The sequence below is a fragment of the Alosa alosa genome, chromosome 23 (assembly GCF_017589495.1).
Source record: "Alosa alosa isolate M-15738 ecotype Scorff River chromosome 23, AALO_Geno_1.1, whole genome shotgun sequence".
NCBI lineage: Eukaryota > Metazoa > Chordata > Actinopteri > Clupeiformes > Clupeidae > Alosa > Alosa alosa.
Window position 1 is genome coordinate 13,190,867 of NC_063211.1, and position 25,015 is coordinate 13,215,881.

Here is a 25,015-nt window from a genome sequence, read left to right on the forward strand (position 1 = left end):
ACATCTATGAGGACTCAAATGAATAACTCATCCACATGGCTGATTGCAATCCCACCAACATCAAGAGAGTAGTAGCATATTAATTATCCTGCAGTAAGTACTGTATATCCAAGAGTGGTCATTTTATGCATGAGCTGTCTAGTCATGTAATAAAGAACTACAGTCTTGTTAAAACATTTTTTTGTTATTGTTTGTTTTTAAATCATGGGCTCTACAGAAACACAAATAAATACTCATGTGTAGAGGACTGGATGTAACTTTAGATAGATAGTTACATAAGTCCCACAAGGGGGCCACAAATGTTGTTTAGTAATAGATGAAAAGAAAGCATAGCCTCAGAGAAAACATAGCAACGTTTCTGCTTTTTTTCTTTTTTTTACTCTAACATTAAGCATTCATTCCACGGCTGACTCTGGGTGTCAGATGAGGTTGGATCTCTTTATGAGGCTAATACCGTGGCGCTGACCACGGCAGGCAGACTGCCCTACCTGTCGGCACACCTCTGTCGGACACCTGGTCGCCGCCGCAGCCGCAACAGCAGGTGACAGCGGAGGTCCTGTCACCCAACACAGGTGTGTGTGTGTGTACGTGTGCGTGTGTGTGTGTGTGTGTTAGGATTTGTCACCTGGCCATGACGTGGCTCCCAAGATGGCCAGCACCGTCAGGTGTGAGGGGTCAGGGGATGTGTCCGTGACGATCCATCCCATGGGTCAGTGCAAGGCGTTGGTTAAGAGACGTATACAGCTGGGGCTCTGGAGGTTCAACCTTTCCTGTCAGGTGAGCATCCACACAGACTGCAACAGAAGGCGTATAGCCTCTGTGTTTAGGAACAGTGGAGATGTTGGGGTGGGGATGTCAGTGATGAGATGCAGCATGTAAATTTTGCAGTTTCGACTCACAACAATACTCTGAAACACTGATGTATTCTGCACATGTTCTAAACATGTTCATGTTTATCAGTATGCAAACGTTTCATTATAACATATTATAATCATGTCATAAACATCAACAACATTATAGTCATAATCATGTCATAAACATCCAGAACCCCTCATAAGTGATGTCATAAGCTGTGAAACTTTAGTAGCTGGTAAATAATCTGTTCTATAATATACATATTGAGGACCATAGGACTGTTACATCACTAGAGATGATGACCAATGATATGGTTATGCCAGTCTTGTGACAAACACCAGGAAAAGTGCTGCATTATCATTTAGAATGGTCTGAGGTGCCATCTCATTTTCATTCAGCTTTTGAGAAATTTGTGTGAAAATTACTTTTTCCTATAGCACCAGGATAAAAGATCAAAAGATCATGTTCAAAAGATCATGTTTTTGTTTGCATTAATAGCAAGGTTACAGTTGAGTTTGTGTAAAAAATCCATCATCACAAAATGTCACATCATCAAAACAGAGTCGTCCACAATAGCCCAGTCACTCACTATTGCCCAGCGTCTGTGAAAATGTATTGTATACTGTAAAGTGTTGGAATATGTTTGCCACTTAATGTTTTATTTGTGTACATAAACATTTCAATGTGCTAAGTTTTCAAACACACTGCTTGCTGAAATTACAAAATGCCTGGCTGAATAAATCCGCTCTAAGTCTTATTTCAATATTCAGGACATTGGGCTGCCTTGGTCAGGCGGCATGAGTTGAGCTGGACTCTTCAGGGTCTGGTTTGAATAATGAACGAGTTCGAGCCATGCACAGCAAAGAGACTTGACTTTAAAATGTGTTTGCTCTCTCCTAGCCCTACCCTGCCGGTCTTTCAGAAGTCACAGTTTTTTTTTTCTCAGGTGCAGAGGTCAGATGTTCTGCACTGACCCTTGAGAAGTCGACCTAGATAACTGATGGAAGGAAACCATTGGAATAAACAGGGACTCTCTTTGATGATGCTGGCACAAGCAGAGGTTATTCAACCTTGCCCCAACCACAGACATGTGATGTCGAATCTAGTGGAGAAAAACAACTTGTGTCTTTAGTTCTATCCCTTTTATATTTAAAAATATTTGCAATTGTGTTCAAATCAACTCAGTATTCAATATTATACCATACCTTGCAGTACTTTTGTGTGTATCTGAAGAAGAACTTACAGCCTCATACTTACTTGTGTTCACATAGGACCTTAAGCCTCAGAGCCAAAATGGCCGCCTAAGGGAAAGTGGTCTCAAAGAAAGGCTCGCTGCCAAGGGGAATTCGCATGGAGAATTGGGTCAGAGGATGCCATGAGGTAATGCTATGAGGCAAATTCCCTGTGACACACATATAGTTCAGCGCCCCCCAAGAAAAAAATCCATTTAATTTTGAAAGATTTGGAACAAAAGTGCACTCATACATACACCTGGTAGAAAAAATAATGTATCCACATTATAGGTCAAGAAAGGGGTTACTGTGCATTGATTTTGTATTGTTCTTGGCAAAGTCCAATGGCATTGTGTTCTGGTTCCAGTAAGGTTGTGCGGTACAACTTTAACTTAAAATAATTGCTCCTGTTAAATTGGTATTGTAGCCTTGGGTATTATTATCAAAGTTCAGCTTCAACTTTTCAATATTTCATGCATAGCAGTTTTGTGTATATATCAATAGGTGTGAATACCATTACAACTTGAGCTAATATTTTAATTGCTTCTCAGAAACAGAGGGCAAGCCAAATTGCTTTGATATCCCTAAGGCTTTCTCAGTAATGAGATATCTTCCCCTCCCTCTATTTGGAAGGTCCTGACCCAAAATTCATCTTGAGGGTATTACTGTTCGGGATCATGGGGATTTTTTTGGCGCAAGGGGGTAAGGTTAATCACACAAAATAAGCGAGCCACCTTCGCGCACCGTGTGTATTTTGGACGTGCATGTCTTTTTTGGCGAGGACGGGCAGTGGTTCAAAACCCGTCGTGACGTTTCCCCCCCGCTTGTGACAAGCAGGTTCATTCTCCGTCCCAGAAGTGGTGCACACTCGCGCTCGCTCGCTCGTTCGCTTGCCGAGCTCCTGCTGCTCAGACTAATTAGAGTTTAGCTCTTCGCTGGGATTCAAGACTCTCCCTGGCGAAGGTCAAGCAAGGTGACAGCAATGCAGCACATTAGAGAATGTGCATAATAACTCCTCTCTCACTCTCTGTCTCTCGCTCTGGCTCCAGGCTCCCAGCTCGTTTCTGCGCGAGCAACCTCACTCACACCTGGAGGCTAATGTCAGAATTCATGTCAGGAAAGCAAAAATGATGCAAAAACAAAAACAAGACGTCATTTATTCAATCCTTCATTCATATTTTATTTTTATTTTTTTTTCCCCCGGTACAGTAGCTTACTTAAAATGGCCACTTGCGAGGAATGCAGGACAAGTGGTCTTATTCAAGGGCAATTCAATCTTCAAAGAGAGCTGTGATTATCCCATTACGCAGGGGTTTGATGCTGGAGATAGTGTCAGATCCGTGCCTGCTTTCTCCACGGCTTCCTCTCAGGCCTTCACAGTAAGCAGCTTAACCACAATATTGAGCAGTCTGCCAAACGACCCAGGGGGGTCCTAAATTAGAGAGAGAAGAGAGAGAGAGAGAGAAAGAAGAGAGAGAGAGAGCAGTGGTGATAATCTCATACACATCTCTTTCATCTGGATTGATTGGAGGGCCTCAGATGTTTGGATTGCTCTGCGCAGCTCACAGGTCTGTGTTAGGGCACATGCAGTGAGGGCAAAGGTGCATCAGTGCAAACCCTTCTGCGTCCTCCATAGTCTCATTTTCAGATATTAATTAGAAAGTGTAAGTGTGTGTGTGTGTGTTGGGGGGGGGTGCTTGCAGATGAAGCAGTGGGGAGGTATCCCAGGATACACTCCACTAGCGCAGCGCAGATTGTTATTCTAAGCTGAAATGTATATGTTGTATTTAATTAGCTCTCTGGTAGAGTATTGTCCAACAATTCCACGCCACCAATTATGGACTGCACTAATGAGGCAAGATAAGACAAAGGACATTGTACGCTTTCATTATATGCAATTCCCTTGCTGTTTTCAATTATTCTGTCATTGTAATTAAATATAGTCTGAATGACTTTTAACATCGGTGAAATAATTTTGTGAAATTAGGCCAGTTGTCTCTTTAAAGAGCAAAGTGTTTAATGCATTATATTTGGAGGTAAACAAAGACATAGACTGTGACTGGTTACATTCTTAGGCGTGCTAGATTTTGATTTGCTCTTCATTTTCGAGCTGAGTAATGAAACTTTGTCTACCCTCAACCTTTGTAGCTCAGTGCCACTGCCGACTCACTCAGGGAATAATTGACTCATATCGTGCCCTGTCTTTGTCATAGGGCAGAAGCTGCCGATGGCGATTCTCTATGGGTGTTGTCTTTTAATGAATTAAGGTTTTACTGCCATATTAGATTAATCAAGAAATAAATTAATTTATTAATTAATCCACTTTAATCACACAATTCTGAGGATGTGTGTGGTATTAATTATTTATTCAATAATTAATAGGCTGTGATTAAAGCACACACTGAATTAAGGCACATTAGGCTAACTGTTAAAATTACAGAGTAAAGTTATGCTAATGCTACACCTGATCTCCACCTGAGAACCTTTCATAAATGAGTTATTATCACAGTAATAGGTTGTGAGTCAAAACATGTGGCTCTTGGTTGCACTCAATGGAATTCTCTACTATTCTGGTTCTGACTTAAAGCTAGTACTCTCAACTGTGTTATCACAAACAAGTTTAGGTAAATTTAGCATGCAAAGCTACATAGCTATGTCCTCAAAGTGAACTGTGTGCCTTAGTGTTCCATAGCATTTTACTGCATTGCCCCCCACTGGAACATGCTCTTATTTCAAAATTATTTTTTGTTATTGTTGTGAATATTTACTTCCTTGTTTTGTATGTGTCACATAATGCATAAGCCACTGAATTAATAAAGTATCTATTTATCTATCTATCTATCTATCTATCTAAAGCAGTTTGGCTTTAGCATGTCTCTAATCTCTTGATTAAAGTGACTTTGCTTCAAGTAGCTTAAACAAGCTATGTGGGTTTTATGTTTGTTCAAAGTCTCTAATCTCCAACAAATTTGGCTTTACTCATCTGTTATTTCCAGATGTATTCTTCAATAATACTGTGTGGATTTAATATCACTAGCATGCTGAAGTCACTCCAGAGTCAGAGTGATTACCTTTAGCATAATTATAACAGTGTTAAAGGCTATGAATAGAGGATAGGTTTTGATTTGCACCATTAAATGCTTAAACAACACAGCATAAAACCTTTTCAACTCCCTTTTTGCTGTGAGAACATGTGACATTAGCTTCAGTTTAGTGTCAAATGAAACTATAAATGATTTAGTAATTCTGCTTGTCCTGAATAGCTGTTTATATCAGTATAGCATTAACATGAAACCCTTATGCTAAAAGAGCATTCACGTTCCACTGAATGTACTTTAAGCTCAATATAAATGTTTTATATGCTACAATTACTTGCGTACTGGTATGGGTTCCAGAGTTCAAGTTCAGAATTTCAAGTGCTACAAAGGCTGATATACACAAGGCCGTTACCATATGGTGAATTGCTCCAGATTAAAATGCCATATGTGTGATTAAAGTGCATTTGTATGATACATGCTTTTGACTGCACTGGTATATGTGTTAAGCCTTAGGCCTTTAGCAGGAAGAGTCATTGTTTAGACCCATTCTATCAAGCAGTATGCCCAGTGGAAAGTTTTTCTCTCACAGTTGTTTTGAAATGTGCCAATGCTAAATAATAGTACTTTTTGAAAGTTTATATTAAAGGTAGATTTTTTTTATTATTATTATCATTATTTCTTAGTGTACAAAAGATTTGTTGCACAGATGGGCTGCAGTTGGGAAGTCTTATAAAATGCTGGAAACAGGCAAATGAAAATCCTCAAGACTATAAAGAGAGAACATTGTATGCAAACATTTCTAAAATGTATAAAATATGGAACCCAACATGAAACTAATAAGCTGGTGTTATTAAGAGGAATATTAATTATTTATATTGCAGAAACCCATTACGTAAGTGCTTCCATTATCTAGGCCAAAATTTGGATTGTGAGAAGGCAAGGGGGAAAAAACACACATTCAGAGAGAGAGAGAGAGAGAGAGAGAGAGAGAGACTGATTAAGTGGAGCCTGCAAACCTGTTTCTTCCTATAAATCTCCACTAAAGTGTTCTGGCAGAGCATACTCTTGAAACACAGATGATGTGATTTTTAAACACCATCTGGTCTGATCACAGGCTTCCCTGCTATCCAAAGCGAAGAGGACACATGCTTTTAACACTGAGAGCTCTGCTCACTTGGCCAAAGATGACTTGTCTCTCATCTTTCACCATCGAGTTTCTTGAGCCATGCACACTCAAAATCCATGATAAGATCTAAAAAATCCAGGCATCTTACATTAACCAAAAATTCCAAATCTTTTTTGAGTCTAATTGATACACCATCAAAAAAAAAATTCTAAATAACACGATTACACAATTACCCAATCAAAACAAGTGATGGCAAAACATTACAAAATGATGCAGTGTGTGCAAGCCAGCCATACACCATTTTAGAACATATGCAACCATGATCTTGAAATAAACAGTTGAAATAAAGGTATATAGTTCATCATTGCTAAGCTTACACAAGTGTGATGAGGGCCAAGGGGGGAGGGTGTTGCTGGGGGTTGCTGAATGCAGAGAAACTCTGAGCTCTTTTATGTAACATTAGGGCATGCAGCGAAACACGCGCCCAACCAGAGCTGCCAGTGCCTGACATATCCTAACATAAAACATAAAACATCAAAAGAAAGGGCTCCATCAAGGAGTTGCTCCCTACGCACATGCTCCTGATGTAGAGGCATGCCTGTGCCGTATTCAGCATCTGTGTTTATTTATGTATTTGTTTGTATGTTTATTTGTTTATTTATTTGTTAATTTTCTATACATATATGTGAGAGTGGTTTACCATATGTTATATTGTACATTTTACAGCAATTTTAAATGATCGATTCATTCATAGCCTGAGCCCAGAAGTACAAATAAACCAAGATTATAGAGGACAATTAAGCCTAGTTATATTTTCATATAGCATAGCAAGCCATTTGCCAAGAACTCAATACTATTTGACTGTTAATGAAAATTGATGACACTTTACTGTGCAAACAGAATTCATTTGGACGCCTGGCTCAGGAACAGACTGTCTGCCCTAGTTTGAGGTACAGCGGAAGAGACAAACTCTGCACGGGCATTGTGCTGAGTCTTGGGCATCTTCCCAGTCGGTGTCCAGCTCCGTTTCTGTATGGCATCAGACTGATGATGTGTGCTTCACTCCCAGGCTCCTCTGAGGCACTCTCTGACCAGAGGTCCTCACCATGAACCGACAGTATGGACACAAAGATTACTCTCCTGTCTGTCAGACAACAGTACAGGGGCAGGGATGGATTACTGCACGGGCCTACCGGGCCCAGGCTCAGGGGCCAAAGGGGTCAAGGGGCTCTGAAGCCCAAACCATTGCATGGAATCATTGCCTCAATATCAACAAATTATGATGTAGGCTATGAATCTGATTGAATTAAAGTATTGGCCATCCCCAAAATGCACCAGAATACAGGAAATCACATCATACAAATTAAACATTTCCCCTCCCACATATGTGGCAATTAGTGGGGGGTCCTTAATACATCTGGGCCCAGGGCCCGAAAGTTCATAATCCGTCCATGTACAGGGGGTAGACATAGTCTGTCTGCCTGTCTGCAGGTGTCTGTTTGTCTATGTACTGTATGTATGTATGTATGTATGTATGTATGTATGTATGTATACATGTATTTATGTATGTATGTACAGTGCATGGGACAGGATGGGACAGGGCTCGAATTATCTTTTTGTCTTTAAGGGGGTCTCTCTATCTCATAAAAAGTTGGCACACCCCACGCATAGCCTAACAAGGCGATACAATAAATTTGACTAGGCGCAAGTGGCACAGTACAGTATATGCGCAAAATAGCTGGGAACTTTCCGGAGCTCTGAATGGCAGAGGATAGCTAGATCAGGAGCAGTGAGGGGTTAGGTGCCTTGCTCAAGGGCACTTCAGCCATGGCCCACTGGTCGGGGCTCGAACTGGCAACCCTCCGGTTACAAGTCCAGAGTGCTAACCAGGGGGCCACGGCTGCCCAAGATATGAGAGACCCCCTCAGGTTTTTGACTTTGTTGCTTTCATGGGAGCCAGTCCTCACTCTATGGTAGCTCGGCTCCCTCTGGCTTCCACGTAATTCGAACCCTGGGATGGGATACCATTGAAGTTCCTCTAGGTGTAATGGCAGGCATACTTTAATCTATATGGTGTATGTCCTCAGGGGGGAATTCTTGCAGGTAGATAGCATGGCAGATGAATTATAGATCACTAGCAACATGGAGTGGGCAGCCATGATGGAGATCAAAGTGGAGCGATCTGGCCCTGCTCTTGATTACTGGGACAAATCAGGGACTTCCCCTTCCAACAAACAGAGGACTAGAGGGGAGGTGAAGACACTACATGGAAGACAACAGCCAGGACGAAGGACATGCAGGTGTGTTCAGAGCTCTGCAGGGTGGAATGACACAGAGGGACAATGTGTTCTAGGGAACTAACAGCTAGATAAGGTGCATAAATAAGGTCATTCAATGCAAAATCTTGTATCGTACTGTAAATATAAATATGTTAGGGCTCAAGACACAAATTTTCTCTGTATCTTTTTTAAGATACACAAATTTTCTCTGTATCTGTTTTAACCCTTGTGTTATCCTCAAATCTTACCGACACTCTTTATCCTTTGGGTCAATTTGACCCCAGCTAAATAAACCATCAGAAAATGATTTTAACTAATATTGTTACCCAGTTTTTTTGTGACAGGTACTTAACAAGAGTGTAATAACCACCATCAAAAGCCCTACAAAACAATCCCACCCTCCCCCACACCCCTTTATGAACCTTGGAACCCTGGCTGGCAATAATGCCCATCCAGTGTCAGCAGCCCAAAGGCTTGCTGTTGCTTCCCCTTTTGACTTATACAGTCCTGCCAAAATGACTTATATGTAATATGTACTTTTGTATGTAATAATGATAATAACAATATGTTCTCATACTGTACCATTCAAATAATAATATCCATAATGTGTCAAATATTCATGTACCCTATGTTTCATACAGCTGGGGTCAAACTGACCCCAAGGAACATCAATGTACAAAATATTTCTACAGGACATTGAAAACAAATTATTGTACACATTTCATGCTAACTCTGTTGTACCCTTCAATTGAGGAAAAGTCATGAAACATGCAGCAAAAAAAAAGTGAATAATATATTTTATGATGTTAAACATTGCTTGGGGTCAAATTGACCCCAAGGATAACATGAGGGTTAAGCACACATTTATAAGCTTAAACAACAAAACAATGTTTTTTTTAAATTATTTTTAGTGTCTGATGCTGATGCATTCAGTCTTCATAGTCTTCATCAAGCATTTCTCTTTCTGTGTTTGCTTTTATATATTTAACCCTTTCAGATTGATCTACTCTCCATTTATTAGGAGATTAATGCAATTAACTCATCAACAATAGTATGACTTCCTCTTCTTTTATAATTGTATACAATGTATAATATGCCATTTGTTTTGGAATCATTTTATAACAGCAGTGTTTCTTAGTGGACTGAATTTCCTTCTTACATGGAAATGACAAGAGGGTGAAACAGCATTCAAATATCATTCAGAATGTCATTGATTATAGCAATCTTCTGTTTTCTTTTTAGTCAGCCTGTCCCATATTATCTCCCATGCTAAAAATTATTGGAGTGGACATTTTGAAGGGACTTCAAAGCAAAACAAGTGGCAAAACATTGCAACATCCTTTATTCCTTTCTATTTCTTTCACAATGTAAAAAATGACAGGACCCTCTTCAACATTGATTATTGTGTGCTACACTATAAATCAAAATGATTGACAGGCCTTGGATGTACTGTTGAACCTGAGAAAAATAGAGTGCATAGACTCAGTGAAATAGTACAGATTTCAAGTGAATTTGTTATGATTACAGTGCCTAGAATGGTCCCCTGCTTTGCTTTAAAAACATCCAATATATTTGGTATGGCATGGAGCTATGGCAGTTTCTTTTATACCACTACTATTTCCCAGAGGAATCTTCTGACCTCCACTTGACCTCTTGCAGATGTCCAGTTGACCTTTCTATGACCTATAAACTGCTGTGGTATTCTCTATCTTGTTGACAGGCAGTGAGGGACGCATCCTGATTGGCTGATAAGGTGCAGGCCAAAGTGGAAATATGCTTGGACTGATAACATAAGGTAGAGCAGCCTGCTAGTTCTGCTAAGGAGCAGCTAGCTTGTTTTTTTTTTTTGTAGTTGTTTAAAGTGTTACTGAATATTATAAGATACGCTCTATTATCCTTTCAGGTTAAATATGACAGCACTTAATGTAAAAGCTAGTTGTTTAGTCAGTGAAAATATGAAAGCCTAATGTTGATATGCCAGGGTAGGCTAGTCAAATGTGACCTCAATTTAATCTTATTTGTCTTAGGTTAGAGTGAATTTGGCTTAGCCGAGGATGTTCTGGTTTTGAAAATAATGTTTACTTTTCATTTTGTGGCAAAAAGAATGAATATGAAATGTATCGTCTGCAGGTTAGCTATTCAACCTATTCTTTAAGTTGCTGTATCTACTCTCGCCAAAATGTAGTATGAAAGCAACATCTTCTGTTTGTCTTCTGTCTGGACTTTAAACTCCACCTGTCCTAACCCTCTTGAAACCACAACAGGCCCTCATTCCACAATTCAAAATAGAAGAAGAAGAAGAAGAAGAGTTTGCACTGGTAGTAATGATTTTGCTGACTCAACGACCGAATATGTGTAGTGACCGAATATGTGTAGTGGATTCTGAAGTTTACAGAAACACATAACTTATTGGAACTCAGTCAAAGTAACAAGATGATTTGATTGGGTAGAAGCAGCAAACATTTTTTGAAGTGTTTTTGCTGTATAGTTTGTAAAAATCCGACAACACGGAGCAGAAGAAGCTGTTGGAAAGAAGATGAGAAACATCAAGTTCAAAAGACAAGGCCTCGGTAATGGCGTGTGGGACAGAAAATGACAATGTGAATGCACTTCCTCATTGGAGGCAGGAGTTGGTGGCAAGGCTGACTTTGAAATGAGTGCCTCTAGGCTGCCACTTGCCTTCTGGCTGTTTGAGTGATCTCTATTGGCTCCTGCCATGGCCAGAACTGCCAACGCCTGATCCGGCAGAACGCTGACGAGGCCTGGGACAAGGGCAGAGAGCCGCTGCCAGACTGGGAAAAATGCTGGGAGAAAAATCTGACAGTTGGAAAAACTGGGGTAAGCACACATACTGTAGGCAAGCACACATACGACCACATAGGAGGATGCATGATGCACGCACACACATGCACACAACACACAAAACCATATACAATACATATAAGCACAGTTACTTACACACACGCACACACACACACACACACACAACACACACCCACACACACACACACACACACACACACACATGAAGATAATACACAAAACCATATGCAATATATGAGTTATGAGTGTGACTTACACACCCACACACACACACACAAACACGCTCACACATGCACGCATAATATGGCAGGTCAACTGTTTGTGTGTGTGGAAGTGTTAAGGCCATACAGAATGTGAAGTGAGCCATATGTTCAGCAGCTTTTTGTACTTCAAAACATGATGCATCACGGGGCATGAAATGGGTTGTCTGTCTGAGACAATACTGTCAAAACACTGCATAGAAAACACCCTCCCAAAGTCTGACACATTCCAAGATGCACAGTTGCCTGGCTTTCTATATGGTAATGCACATATGTTTACTGCATGAATTCAACATGGATGACCCATTTCTATATGTAAAGACAGTCTTTTATATGTTACATATACATATCAGCATCAGCAATGTGGAAAGCAGGGCTTAGAGCTACTATAGTCAGAACATCTCTGCTAAATAAGTAGAGCAGTCAAACCAATGGCTAAGGTTGGATATATGTTCTGGGCTTGTCTTACTGTAGAATAAGGATTGTTTTTGTTAACTGAAGCCAACAGTCAATTGTGATGTATATTCTACCAACAACACTGGTAGTAATGTCAATCTCCAATTACATTCCACCGCTGCAGCAGCAACTTTATTGTTGCATCAAACCTGCATGTTTTTACTGAAGTTAATTTATAGAATTATAATGTATTTAAGCAATTTTCTCTTCATTATTTTAGTTGTAAACTATTAGTAAAGTAACTCACTAAGGAAAGATAATTTAAAAAATGAAACAAACAAACCTATATCCTGTCACCTCCGTCACAATGACTACTTCTGGTCCTTTTTATGCACATCCCTGACCATGGAATGCACCAAAGTAATTGACAGACCTGACCTGTGGCTGAATTTTTGCAACAAAAAAACTGTCTTTGGCTGAGAATGAACTGACTTTGGGAAAGCTCTCCTTTCAATGATTACAGAGCCTAAAGTAACAGAGATGGGGATTGGTCCCTTAAAGCGTTCATATATATGGTGACAGGTTTATTCATTCTTCCTGAATCCTTATCATAAATAAATGACATCTTACAGTCTACTATCTTCATAAAATGCCCATAAAAGTCTCAACACAAATCCTTATTTTTAGTGGTTTAGCTATGTTATGTTATGTTGGGTTCTGTGTTACGTCACATGGTTATCTGGAGATAACAGTGAAAGTATTACTGCAGTGTCTAATAAGCCCATGAGGGCTGGGCACTATGGTGTTTGACACTTAAATAAACAAATCAATCAATCAATCAATCATACATTGATGCTCCCCCAGTATTCCCTATATAATGTCCTTGTTGGACACAAATTGATGCGTTTGGTCACCTGCCTTATGCTGTTATGTAAGGGATAATGTATAGAACGCCGGTCATTATTGGGAAAATAAGTCCCGACAGAGCGAACCGGACCGGTCTTGCTTCGCCCTGAAGGGACTTATTTTCCCAATAATGACCGGCGTTCTATACATTATCCCGCTTATTATACGGCTACTTGCCAAAACGAAAAAATAAACTCCACGATATGTCTCTTTACACTTATTTGTTACTGTTTAATTAAGTGGCTTTTGCTGAGAAACAAATAGTTCGCAACACACGCTGAACTTGAATCAAACATTCTTTAGAACACAGCTGATCAACCGTCTGCTTTCACTTTTGAATGAAGTTCCAATGCAAGAAGTGACCGGACTACTTGCGGAGTGATATGAAAAACTTAAATCAGCAGCACAAAAACCGTTGCCATTGACAGCGGTAATTATAGGTTTGCAGCGGTAATTACATGAAAATATTTTACCGTAGAACGTTTGGAAATCCCATTCAAGTCAATGGAGCGTTCTACTAGCATTGTGAAGAGCCGTATAATAACTGGTAATAATGCCTATACAGTATGGTACACATCTGAGGCAGCATGACCCATTCGTATGACTCTCGCTATTGTAATTGGATCAGTTTGCATGAATCCACATTTTTACAGTTTGAATTTCATCTGGCCATCCTGATATTTTGGGGGTATTTCATATGAACGGAGGCTATAACTTTATTAGAACTGCACCTGCTTTCATGTGAAGGCACTGATTTTTTTGTGCATAGCATGGATGGTACATCACACTACATATTTTTCATATTGGTGGAAGTTACTTTGTATATGTTGCTCAGTGCTTGAATAGTGCTATATAAATACATTAATTATTATTATTTGTGAAGTTGATGGCTTATATAGGCATTGCTCACTCTTCACCTCCTGAAGACCTTGAACTTAACACCTTGGCCCATGTGATTACTAACAGTGGTCCAGCTCAGTCCATACCACGGAACTTAAAGTGGCCTTTCAGACCTCTGGCATTTGATGGTATTAAACCCTGTGTGTGTGTGTGTGTGTGTGTGTGTGTGTGTGTGTGTGTGTGTGTGTGTGTGTGTGTGCGCGTGTGCGTGCGTGCGTGTGTGCATGTGTGTGTGTGTGGTTGTGCCTGTGTGTGTATGTGACAGTGGCTGGTGTGCACATGTGTTATTAACTGTGTGAGCTAATTCAAAGCTGAATCAACAATTATGGACAATATGGCATCCGCCCCCACCCCCGCCCACACACACACACACACACACACACATACTGTACACGCCACTTTTATCATGGACTGCAGACATGTGCCCATCAGCCATGTGGAATGTCACTTACCAGAGTTTGCCGCGTTTGTGGAAGCCACAAATAAAAAAAAGCTCAATTTCAACTCTCCTGCCGGGCGTTGCTTATCCATCTCTCGCTTTGTGCACTCATATGTCTGTGTGGTGATGAAGGCCTGTGTTGCGCCTCTCACCCAGAAACAGCAGAACAGTCCATTTTCACTCAAAAATAAATAAATAAATAAATAAATAAATAAAATAATAATAGTAAATCAAATGAAATAGTGTGAGCATGAGAGAAGAAAGACACACTTCATGCTGATTAATGCCGGGTTGTAGTTTACAGGCATTAGTCAAGGCTTTTATTTCTGCCCAAATGGTCGTGAAACATACTCCGTCCTCCGGATTTTTCATGCAACAGCTCTTCCCAAAAGCCACTGATTAGAACAGGCTTGATAATAAACCCGATTAATACGGAGGAGCAGCAGCCTGGGTCACCGCAAATGATTCACAGTCGAGAAGAAAACCTGCCTCTTTACTCCCGCCGCCACCCCCATTGTCACCGGTCGTGACAGTCGAGAAAGAATCACATGCCAGTGAACCCCCCCCCCCCCTCCCCCAACACTAAGTAGTACACTAATAGTTTCTCAGTGCAAGGTTTTCGCTTTCTCTCAACACACTGCTATCTAATGGCTTTTTTTTACTGTGAAATGTCTGTGATGTCCACATGTTCAAATAGCTGCTTTTGTAGACCTGTTCAATTGAGATCAAGTCTGAAATGTCATTCACAGTGCAGTTTTAAGATAAACAAAATAAACTTTAGAAATCTTCAATGTCTTTGCAGTCAATAAAAATGTCTTTGAGACCATGATTTTCTTTTTAATAATCACAATATAGTTTGTGACATTTCAGGTGGTGGAATGTGTGAAATCTTTCACAAAGCTTGAAATCATATTGAAGTTATCACCTTTACCTTTAAAATTCTTTCTAACATACTCGCTGCAAGTTTCATTTTAATTTGGTGGTGCTTGCCTTAGGATTTGATTGTATCTTTTGACACATGGCGCCTGAAATGTCATTTGTTGCTGTTCCGGTAGAAAGTCTCTATAATGATATGCCAGTACAATTCTTATCATCAAATAAATGAATATGTCATTATTAAATGAAAATGAATTCACAGAAATGACATCAGAGTCAATGATCCTTATTCACATTATTATTTCCCCTTAGTTATTTATGGTGAGACCTGCTTCAGTGATATAGATGGCCAAGGGTTTTCTAATGATGTAGATCCTTGAAAATGCTGTTAATTTTCAAAGTTAATTTTCAAAGAAATGTTAGAGTAGTTCCGCTTTAATGACAAGAGTAGTTCCGTTTTAGTGACCATTCATCCATGCTATTTTCAGAAGCATTCCATAAGCTATTGAAAGTCTTTTGTTCCTGTCACTAAATTTAACTTATACCACCAAACAAGTGATTTCTTTATCAAAGGGGACTGCAAATTTATGCAGCTGGTCATGTAATGTATTTTGAATGATGCCTGGTGATGCATAGGAAATATATGTAATAAATCATTTATAACACATTACAATCTCTTTCATGGAGCCATGACTATATGAATTATTAATTTATCACATTAAAATAATTCTATAATGCATGCCCCTGTAATCATAAATGTGTAAATTCATACCTGTATGCTGTATAACATCACATTGCCCCCAAAATGTATGAAAAAAAAGATGTCAGGTATGATTTTATGGATTAGTATCTCCACTCCTGAACAGCAGGCTGTGAAACATAAGCATGCTCAATATCTCTTAAATTGCAAATTGAATGTAGATTAAAAGCTTAGGCTGAGGAGTAAATCCATCTCACCAGCAACACAGAGGTGCTTTTGTCTAAGTCTAACCTGAAGGGTATGTTTCCCCTTCAATTTCACCTTTCCTTTTTCCCCTTCTTCTTCATCTTCTTCTTCTTCTTCTTCTTCTTCTTCTTCTTCTTCTTCTCTCTTTGAAGGAAGAGAGCGTTTTAGCAGGCCTTAACACAAACACAAGTAAACACAATCATCCTCCATTCATCTCTCCAGTACATCCATACATCACTGAGTCCACAGCAGGATACGCACAAGACATACCGCTCCAGACAGAGATGATTTCCCCACTGAACATTGGACACCAACCATCACCATCCCTCACTACGTGTATACGGTATGGGGTGAGTCTGCGGCCATTGATGGCGCCTCTTTAGCATCTTGTTGGCCATGCCTCCCTTGTAATAATTGATTGCGTGGACGGATTCACCATGGCTGATGGTTAGCAAGGGAGATGTGTGGGTGAGGTTCTCATATATACGGCTATACATAATTAAATTTTCAAACACTTAGGCAAATTATTTAGGAGGAGAGAAAAAGAAAGAGAGAGAGAGAGAGAGAGAAAGAGAGAACAACTACTGCAGCAACAACAAGAGACAAGTGAGCATACATACCATGTAATTTTTCACAGTGTCTCCGCCATTGTCTATCCATTCCGCTGGAATGTAAACGCTGCTAAATGAACATTAAACGACAGTCATCATTACAGGGAAAGGGAGAGACACCATGCATTGAGATGAGCAATGGACAGACAAGGAAATCCTAATTAATGTGCATTACCAAAAAGAAAATAGCTTAGAATACCATGCATTAGTCTGTCCACATGTGGCATTCACATTTTTTGCTCCTATCAGTTCTTTTACACATTCTAACTATTCCTTTCATTTCTCTTTAGCGATAAAAAAAACTTGTCTTGAATGACTTTGGCTTTTTAAGGTAAACAGTCAGGGTAAATCTGCAATGTCTGCCAATGCGTTCATTACAAGGACCAGTTGTTTCCAATCATGAGTGGTTAAAACCGCCCAGGGAGGCTGTATGGATAATGTGAAATCTTTAATATTCTCATTTAACCGGAGCAGGGGCTGAATATTTTTTCCAATTTACCTCCCTGCTTAATAAAATTTACCGATGTTTCCCTTTGCCATGTGCCTAATTGATTTTAATTCATCACTTCTGTGCTCAGAGTAAACATCAAAAAATGTTTGTAATGAACATTTTCTCTGACACTAATGTGTGGAATGGAGACCTAAGCTGTGCCTCCACCTTCCGATATCAGAGCAAAACATAATTATTAATCTACACCTGTGGGGGTGTAAAATAAGTGTGTGAAGGTTCGGTAAATCACATCATACTTCTTTAATCATCTTCACTTTATTGTTAATATGCTGCAAACTTTAAAAGAGGGGGAAAAAAAGGCAAAAAAAAAACAAATCTATGTGGGAATATTAATTAATAAAAATGGTTTGGCCAATAATAACTGTGATCCCTTGTTAGTATGTTGTGCCCGAGGATAAAGTCAAGAAGAAAAGGAGGTAGACTGAAATATTCACCATGAATCACTAAGAAATTAAAGCACAATAATTGGACATTTCCTTATAAAACAAGACTGCTGAGGCTCTACCTCACGTCCATTGGATATGTATGAAGCCTGCATCACATTGGTCATTAGCTATTTCCCCCCGATCTTAGTGTAAGTAATTAGGGGGCTGTAAAATGGAGGATTACCTCTTGAGGTTATACTTTAGATGGAAGTACTTCAGTTTGCTCAACATGAAAAGAAGAATGTCCTAATGATCAATATAATCTCATATCCATTAAATGGAGCCTCTTATATGGCATAGAGGCATAGATTATTTCTGTTACTTTGTTGTTTTCATTAAAACTTCTAGTGAGTTGATCCAGGGAGATTCATAAATATGATTACAAACTTTCATTGTTTTTCCTTTAATTGCCTTAAAACTTTTATATGTTTGATTTGTTTTTACATCCATTCCAGGTACGTGAAATATTAATTTCTTTATTATATCTCATGGTAAAACACATGAAAGGGCACAAGAGGGAAATCAGAATTGGTTAATTTCAAGATTTGCAATGTCTGTGGAGGGTAAAATACTGCTTTACTTTGTAGTACTTTTAAGCATCTTCATTTGAAACCAATCAGTTTCCAAGCTGCTAAAGGCAGGATTATTTTAATAACAGTAAAAACAGAGGTGTCAAGTTGACATCACTGTTTTCCCCTTGTTGTTGTTCTTACTTAATGTCTTTTTTGCTCTTGAATAGATTTCACATCTTAATCTCAACATCCCCACACACACAACTAATATCAAGTGTACAAAAAGCATCACTGATTGGTTGTAAGGGAAATAACAGCATCAGACATGACATCACTGGTTTTCTTTAGCGATCAGTCTCACATTATGTGTCCCATAGTCTGCACAAATTACTTACTAACAGTTTTACCACTTTAATTTTCACTTTGAGAAGATAGAGGATAATTCAAAGTATTGGACAGGATAATAGCCTGGAAATCCAAAAGATAAAGTACACCATTGGTCTTCCGCTTGCGTCCTTGTGTCTTCTGCTTTTTCTTTTTTTAATTCTCACCAATGAATCTCTTTTTAGAAGTTCAACAAACTCTTAAAAGACTCTTTGGTCATTTGTTTCTTTAAAAGTAAACCTGTGACTCATTGTGCTCATTGGTATGGGTGGTGTGTGGTCAATATTAGAATTTACATTCCTCTGGCCAGGTGCATCTGGACGCTAATCGGTGTGTGCCAGGTGTCCGGAGGAGTGGACAGGTCAGCTGTACCCAGTGGCACTGGTCAGGCCCTTCTGTGCTGCACCCTCTCCAAGTCCCAAGCTGACACCTCCACTTGTGATGTCTGACAGGCTCAGAGAAAGCAGACGCCTTCCGTGCTCCTGTTCTTATCCCCCACCCCCCACAACCACATACACACACACACACACACACACACACACACACACACACACACACACACACACACACAATACACACACACACACACAGACACACACACACACACACACACACACACACACACACACACACACACACACACACACACACACACACATCAGACTACCAACACCACCCACCCCCTGGGCATTGTTCAGTTATGCTACACAAGGCCTGCCATGTTCAAATGCTTTGGCTAGTATTTTTCACTGTAGTCTCCACCTCTGAAAAAAAAACGCACACATTCAAGTGTGTACTTTGAAAAGTGAAGTAGAGGACCTTCTGATATCTTTTCCAAAAAGAACTAAAATGTCAGCAGTGAACCACTGGGAGCTTTGAGCCTTTCTACCACGAAACCATGAGGGATACAGTATTATTTGGTAACACTTTTAATTCTGTTTTATATTGTACATATTACCTTGGTGATTTGTGTGTGTGTGTGTGTGTGTGTGTGTTTGTGTGTGTGTGTGTGTGGAGTTAGCAATGCACCCATGAGAGTGAATATTATCTGCCTCTTGCATTCTGATCTACAGTCAAGACGAAACATTCAATCTCGGGCGAGAGACTTTAATGAATTATTCATTATAACCCAACAAATCCGCTCCTCAGTCTTTCTCTCCACCAACTTGTTCCTCTCTCGTGCCCATTTCTTCTTTCTTTCTCTTCATCGTCTCTTACTCTGATTTTGTTTTCTTTTTGCTGAATCCCAAACATGAGAAAGCAACTTTCTTGCTGCTCTGATGTGTTTCAATTTTCATGAATCATTCCCCCCATCTTAGTTGGAGCAGAAGTAAAAGATAAGAATTGCACCTCTTGTTGCACAAAGAAGTTTGTGGATGGCGTAATTAGCCTACAGGATAGCGCTATAATGAAGACTCAGTGGTGATAAAGCAACATGTTGATTGCTGAATGACATTTTGTTTTTGGTGTGTGACTGTGAAGTTTGCAATTTCTTATTTTGTGTCTTGGCTTGGAATTTAATTCATGTTGTTGGGTGCTGTTGTGATAAACTAACACCCAACTTTTGAAATTTGCTCTGTAAAAAAAACAAAACAATTTAAAATATTAAGATATTTTACTTCTCATTTGTTGAATATTTTTGGTTGTATCTTTTGAAATCTATACTGAAACTGACGCCTGTGAAACTGGTACCTGTCCTTTTCACTTGCTCACCATGGGCATACATAGTATACATAGTATTACCTTTTCTATGTATACAAGTATCCATATGGGGGTGCATAATAAATATGCACCCCCATATGGATCTTAAATGACCTACTTCACTAATTTAAATATATCTTCTTGACGAATAAACGTCTTAAATAAAGAAGATTCAGTGGAGAATGTGCATGACAGAAAAACAGACAGCATGAGACATTTTAGGAATAAGCTTGTTGATGTACACAAGGAGAATATTGTACAAACTGGCCTTTACTCCGAGAATTGATATTGCATGTTCTCTGAACATTTTAGCAATTCAGTTTGAAGAGGTTTAGCTTCCATTAGCATTTTGAAGGTTACTCATGTGAATTAGGCCATCCATTTCTATAGTATTTTTTTTCTTGCTCGGCTATGTTTTTTTTTCATACTGGCATTCAGCTGTAGCGGGATGGAACAGCATTAAGAATCAGTATAGCTATTGCCTTTTCATGCGTCTGACACATTCCGGAGTTTATAGCGCTCTCTGTTCTAACAGGCTGCTTGAAGGTGAGGTGTATAATCAATAGCACCTTCAGATCAGTGCAGCTGTGTATGTTCCCTTTGTCTGTGTGTTTGTTTACATCCGGTTTTGACACTACACTGACAAGCATGCAGTTTACAGCACAGATGCAGCGCGAGCACAGATGGTCATTGTCATACATCATCGGAGCCACCAGCCTGAATCCAAAAACATTTAAGTTCTCTCTGTAAGAGGCTATGCACTTAAAAACGCACTGACAGTGTGTGAATGACTGTTGGGCTTTACTTCTGTTATTGTTCATTTTCCAGAAATAACTGTAATAGTGTGTGCTTCACCTCACTGTGTGTTCACTGTCTGCTGAGTGTGTTTTACTAATTCACGGATTGGGATAAATGCAGAGACAAAATTTCCCTCACGGGATAAAAAGAGTATATATACTATATACTTATACTTATACTGTAATAGGTTTGTGTATAACATGTGCAGTTTTGAGGATCACAGTTAGAGCTGAATAGAAAGGACAAAGAGTCACCAATGTCCACTGTCCTTGAAATGACCTGATGAATCCCCAATTATAGCAACTGAATATGTTAGTTGGTGTTCATAAAATGGGTGACCACTGTTTAAGCCTCCATGTAATGCACTCATTTGATTTCTGTAAGAAATCCAAACTTGTTGCGTTTTAGCATCATTACAATTACAAGGCGCACCAATCATATTACAATCATATTTCAAGGGGAAATATTTGATCTTCACGATTATGTTCGACCATATGCTGTTTAAACAGCCCAGCGGATGGATCACCAGTACATTCAGTGTGGAGAGGCTACAGAAGATTCATTTCATCTGGCACTCTGCGAGCCTCATGGCGTTTTGAACAATCCCCCTTCGCGAAGGGGGCAAAAGCACCCTTTGCAGGGCCTTGGCACCAGGAAGGACGGCGACCAGGCTGCAGATGGTATGGGCCGATTTCAATGTGGCCTTGGCCCCTGGGCCCCGCACATTCCCCCCACTGGCAGGCAATGGGGCCCCCGGCCAAGACCCCCAGGAGTCCCTCAGACAGGTTTAGTGCGGGTTACAGCAAAGCAGCTGTCAATGAATTGGCACCGAAGCCATCTAGAAAGAGGGCACAGAGAGAGAGAGAGTGAGAGGGATAGAAAGAGAGGGAGGAAGCAAAAGAGGAAAAGACAGAAAGAGACAGATTACGGAAGTAGAAGGGTACAATTTGGCGACATGCTGGCAACAGATAAAACTGTGGGGTAAACAGAGGAGACTCAACAGATCATGTCTTACTGTGGCACTGGAGGCCCAGTATACAAAAGACCAAAATACCACTGAGCATTCACATCCCACTACAATTCTCTCTCTCTCTCTCTCTCTGTCTCTCTCTCTTTCTCCAGCTTCCTCCCACAGCACTGTTAGACCACCCTCTTGCGCCTTAAAAAATAAATAAATAAAAAAAGCAACAATTTTGTGTCATCTGTTGAAAATGAGTTTCCTGGGATATGACATTTTGCACAACAAACCCTGCTGCTGCTCACTTGCTCTGCGTAGCATTTAGTGGGACACAAGTGGGGTGGTTCAGGAAAATTCACTGCAAATGAGGTATAAAACCAACAGAATCCCGCCACATCACTCCTGGGCACGGCGCACAGATCGCTCCCTGCAGTGGGATTTCAAAAAAGCTCGGCAAAAGGTCAAGACTGTATTATGTAACTCTTTTTATGCGGGTGAAATTTCTGACAATAGACACACCGAAGCGGTAATTGTGTCATGCTCAGAGCACTTATGGTGCTCGTGTGATGTACAAAGCGAGGCATTTGGACAACCATCCAACCATTTCCTTTTTGTTACAAGGACACTGGGCCATGTCATGTAAGGGACATGGTACTGCAAAAAAACGGAAACTTAGCCTACATTGCAGAACCACTCAACTTTATGAATTTATGGTGAATAAATGTTACACTACTGTGCACAGCCTGACGTGACGATGCTAGCACGTTAGCAGCAGTTAGCTAACTATGCTAACTTTAGTTATCTACACGTCTCCTCCAAGTGACAATCATATTATACACAATGCTGGCAATGCTGAGAACAATTAGCATTCTCGTTTATCTTACTTACATTAAGTTGACTGTGTGGCTTAATCCACAGATGTGGTGAAGCATTGTTTCGTTATGGTTTGCTAAGGAGTAACCCATTGCTTGAAATAGTGAAGAGCTGGGATGAGAACATTGTGTCAAATCTTCGCATTGTATAGCGGAGTGATTTATTATTAGCTGTGCAAAGTCTGAGTTGAAATGTCCAGGGATATCTCATGGAACGTCTCTCGGCCAATCAGAAACAAATAAATAGTTCCATAGAACCCAATTGTTGTATAAATATATATATATATATATATATATATATATATATATATATATATTTTGACTTGACTTGATTGTGCACTGTGTTTTGTTAACTCTCAGAACCATTTCATATCCTGTTTTTTAGTTTAAATGAAAATTCATTCATTCATTCAATCTTGGAGGTTAAAGTAATCAAGAGATATAGTATAATAATTGTGGTAAATAAAACAAAATAAAACAAATAATAAGATAACCTACATAACATTATAAAGACTGTTATGTACATTTTCGGGTGTCATATTATGAAATTGTCAATGGCTAGTGGCGAAGGTCCTGACTGTTGTCCGTATTGTTGTCAGGGGCAACAAATAAACGGTTGCAGCTAGCCAACTACTGTACAACAAGACTCTGCATTTATTCCAACAACAACACAACACAGAGTTAACAGGAGAGTTTACCACGTTAAAACTGGTTACAACCAAAAATAGTTAAACAATTGAATGTGAGCGTCTAATATGGTTTTCTATTATCATCCATCTCTTAGAATATCTCTCTTACAGTACATGTGTAAAAGTGAATATAGCTTTTGCTGACAAGGGTTACAGCAGCGTTGACTTGCCTCTTCATTACCCTCCTATATGTAATTAGCCCTGTTAGTGTGACAACACCGTCGTGTCGAGAGGCTTCGATTGTTTTATCCCAGGCACTTCACATCAATTTATACTCACAAGCAATTAGTGGGTACACCGAATGACACTTTTCAGCATGTTCTGCCCTTACATTTTTTTTTTTATTTTGCCAGACAAACACTGCATTGTATTTTAGTTGACAGCAGTCCCAAGAGAGTGGGAGTATGAGAGACAGATGGGGTTTGGGGGGTGGTGAACAGCAATAATGATCCCATCAAGCCAAAATACAATCAACTGTCTTGGCTAATTATTTTCTATTTTGCAATGACTGTTTTTAATTCAATTTTTTCAAGCCACAAGCATCTACCCTTTCCCACTCACTGTTCTTACCATGTCGGATATCCTCCAACGAGAAGACAAGTGGAGCTCAGGGAAGATGCACCAAAATTATGATGAGGTTGCATCATGGTTGTGCGAGAGCTCCAATTCCTTCCTACATACTGTATTCAGTACAGGAATATGGCTGTATTGTCTGTAAGTGTCAGCTAAGAAGTGTTTACTTGGCCATGCCGGGCTGCATTACAGCGGGTTGCCTCAGTAAACCCACTTATGAATGTGCATACCTAGCGGAGGGGCTGCCTTTTCTAGCAGGAGGCAAGGACATTGCAACAGTAATGTCTCACATAGGCTTTTTGGCATGTGGTAAGGTACGGCAGCAGATTTCCCATTTTGCATGAGACAGAAGGTGGATCATCTTCCTGGTCCCCCTTCCAATGATGTCATAAATGTGTTGCGAATTACCACGGCGATGGTAAAACACTCGACAAGGGCATCCTCTTAAATATTCACTGGGGAGTTCTGAAGAGGCTTATAACAGAGGCCTTACACACATGAACCATAGATAATTCATCCAGAGCATTGTTGCTGCGTTAGACCCCTGATCCTCCTTTCTCCCTGATCTCCTCCTCCCTCTTTTTTTTTTTCTTTTTTCTTCTCTCACTGGCGTGTTCTCCACAGGGTTGGATTCTCTCTGTGTCATGCATACCAGACTTTGATGCAGTAGTTTTTATTATGGTTGGCCATTGGAATAATTTAGCAGCCTTGTTTTTGTAGTATTACCTCAATTATTAAATTGATTCTCTTTTATTAAAGTAGTAATTATGAACAGAGAATCCTTTTGTTCAAGATGCTGCCCTTGGCAATTGTATTTTGATGATAGTCTCATGCACATATTTCCCACTCAAGCATTTCAGGACAGGCTAGATGTGTGTGTGTGTGTGTGTGTGTGTGTGTGTGTG